The sequence below is a fragment of the Melozone crissalis genome, unplaced genomic scaffold (genome assembly GCF_028551555.1).
Source record: "Melozone crissalis strain CALT ecotype California unplaced genomic scaffold, PUWL_Pcris_2 ptg000021l_1, whole genome shotgun sequence".
NCBI classification, from domain to species: domain Eukaryota; kingdom Metazoa; phylum Chordata; class Aves; order Passeriformes; family Passerellidae; genus Melozone; species Melozone crissalis.
The window spans coordinates 3317515-3320636 of NW_026535799.1; the positions used below are offsets into that span (position 1 = coordinate 3317515).

Genomic DNA, 3122 nt, shown 5'->3' on the forward strand with positions numbered 1-3122 from the left:
TCCTGTGCCAGGCCAGGGCTCAGAATGCTGTGTGTGCCTGACTGATTCCAGAACAGCCCAGGCAGTGCAGGGAGAGGTTTTCATGCCATGGCTTTGCCAGCATTCCCTCAAAGGCCAGAGAGCTGCAGAGCAGAACAGCTTTAGTGAACAAGCACTCAGCCCCTGCAGGTCCCTGGCCTCCAGGATGATGGGTCCATTTGACATGGATCCATCATCAGGCAGCAGGCGCTGAGTTAGAAATGTGTTCCCTGAGCCTGGATCACCTCCCAGTGCCCAGACAGCAGCAGAGCAGAGGTGGCTGAGCCCCCCTGAGCCCAGGGTGTTGGTAGAAGGAGCAGCCTTGGCCAGCACCTGCCTCTCTCCCTTTGTGGGAATTGAGCCCTTGCAGCTCTGTCTGTGGAAATAGAACGCAGTGCTGAGTGTCAGGAGTTGGGGACTTTGGCAACAAAGTCCTGTACTCCTGGGCCAGGTAGTTTGGGAATTGCCAAACTCAGTAGGAGCTTTGTGCCTTCACTGAATGATTTCAAAGCTCCACTAAGTGCATGGGAAGGACAGCATAGAACCAGAGTATGTTAAGGATGGAATGGACCTTAAAAGCCTCTGGGCAGGGACACCTCCCCCTAGAGCAGGTAGCTCCAAGCCCCATCCAGCCTGGCTTGGAACACTTTCAGGGCTGGAACCTCCACAACAGCCCTGGGGAACCTGCTCCAGTGTCTCACCACCCTCAGAGTAAAGAATTTCCTAATATCTAGCCTAAATTTCCTTTCTTTCAATTTATACCTGTAACTCCTTGGCCTGTCACTACAAGGCAGCAGAGATGTTTTAAACTCAGCAGACTGGTGGCTGAAATTGGAAAGCAGCCCAAGGAACGGGTTAGAAATTAGAAGTCAGCCCCGAGGCTGAGGGAAGAGGAGGGTCCATATCCTCTCCTGCAGCATCAGGAGCTGGTTGCATCCAGCTCAGAGTCAGGGTCTAGCACTGAGGCAGCCTGGAAAATCCAGTATAACAGAGGGAATGATTGTAGTGCAATGGACATCTCTCCCCAGGCTGTGAGAGCAGGCTGCCCCTGCACATCTCAGGGGAAGGCCAAGGACCCTTGGAAGAATTCAGCTCTCCTACTCTGAACCTTGGGAACATTTCTATTGACACCCCCCACGTCTATGAGGTGAGCAGCAGGGCTTGGGGTGGATCCTGATGGCTCCTGAGGCAGGAGCAAGCCTGGTGGAAGTGTGGAATTGCTGCCAACGTGGGCAGTTGTGAGCAGGGAATATTTGATCTACTGGTGAAATCTGGGAGGGTCTGAAAGGTGTGTCTCTTGTTCATGAAGGCCCAGTTCCTTCCTTGGAAATCAGCTGGGAGGCTTGCTGCAAAACAACCCCTTGGCACATGAAACGAAGCCTGGGTCAAAAAGGGATGTTCAGAGGCTTTTGTGGCAGTGCCAGACACAAGGCACCTTTGGACTGGGCTGTTCAGAAGCAGCTGGAAGAAACTGGCTGCCTTTGAGCTTCAGTCCACTGCAGACAGCTTCCAGTCAAGTGTCTCCTGCTTATTGCTGCAAGTCACAGGAAAGCCATCCAACCTCCTGGCTCAGTGCTGGCCCTTGCAAAGGGCTTGGGAGTTCTTTCCCTTGCTGACCAGTCCCTCACCACACTTCAGCCTTGGTGCATCTCTGGCTCTAGAAAGAGATAGTGTTCCTGGGAATAAAGCAAAGCGTTTTTCTACCTATTTGCCTCCTTCCCAATAGTGTCAAGTTTGCAAAAAAAACCAAAGAGGGAGCAGCTGAAAGAGGTAGAAAATGAGGCACTACATCATGCCAAACACTTCCAAAAGCTTGGCTGTTGGAGGCAAAGACATGCTGAGTTTTCTTACCAAAAGATGATGCTGTCTATACATTTTGATGCTGATGCCTCATAATCAATGTATTGTTTTCATGACATGGGAAAAGGTGAATGAGTAGATGGTGGTGTTGGAGCTGTGCTCAGTGGGGCAGCAGCAGCTCTGGGGTGACTCCCTACGCAGCTGCAATCAGCCCACGTTGCTCTCAGGGCCAGGTCTGAATGAACTTGGTGGTGCTGATCAGAGGTGCACTGCTCTGTGTCCATGGGATAACCCCAGGGTTGTGGACTCCAGTTCTGTGGAGTTGCCACTGCTTTGCATGAAAACCCAAGGGCAGAACTTGTCCTGTTGTATTTTTTTGCCATTCATAGCATCGTCTGCTATTTCTGGGTATTAATTGCGTCATTAGACAATAACTCACAAGAAGGGAAGATTCCACATGTATTTCCATTTTGCTTTCTTGCAGCTGCAGGTGGAACTGATAAACCTAGGAGCTATTGATGCTCCCTTCGCCTATAGCCCTTTAACTGCAAACGTGGGCTTCTGCTTCAAGTTTGCGCCTGAGGAGGGCATCATTGCACCAGGTGGGACCCAGACTGCTCAGATCTCCTTCAGTGCCACCATAGTGGGGAGGTTTGAGGAAGAATTCCAGTTCAGTGTGGCTGGATCTCCTATGTCTGCACTCCTGACTATCAAGTACAGACGGTCAAAGCCAGGCACGCGCCTGCACGTCCTCAGGACAAGAGAAGGAGGCGCCCCATGTGAGCGGTCCCAGCCCCTCCACGGGTGCGGGATTGGTGCCGAAAGGCAGACAACTCTCAGTGGTGGATCACTCGGCTCGTGCGTTAATGAAGAATGCAGCTAGCTGCAAGAATTAATGTAAATTGCAGGACACATTGGTCATCCACACTTTGAACACACTTGTGGCCCCATGTTCCTCCCAGGGCTACGCCCGTCTGAGTGTTGCTTGACGATCAGTCGCTGTCCAGCGGCCACCATGGTGGTTCAGCTGGGGTTGCCTCACAGGCAAGTTGACTGTGGTCAGCGGCGGTGGTGATGGTGGCTCACCGGTGCCCAGAGGGAAGGCGGTCAGGGGTTTGGCAAGGGATGCGTTTCCCTCGGCGGCCTCAATTTTTTCCCTGTGACCCAGCAGGCATCATCATCGTCATGGCCGTCATCGTCATTGTTGCCGCGCAGGGCTTTCATCCCCCTCTATGCAGACTCAGGGACTGCTCCGTAGTTCCCCACTCCCGGAGTGAGCCACTGGGGCAGAGTTTGTCCTTGCA

At 52.7% G+C, this 3122-nt stretch overlaps 1 non-coding gene across 1 annotated transcript; it reads left to right on the forward strand.

Moving 5' to 3' along the window:
• The first annotated feature begins 2649 nt into the window (after positions 1-2649).
• On the forward strand, positions 2650-2802 carry LOC128937708 (5.8S ribosomal RNA). The gene has a single exon (XR_008483067.1). It is a non-coding gene; the product is annotated as a 5.8S ribosomal RNA (ribosomal RNA).
• Positions 2803-3122: the final 320 nt, after the last annotated feature.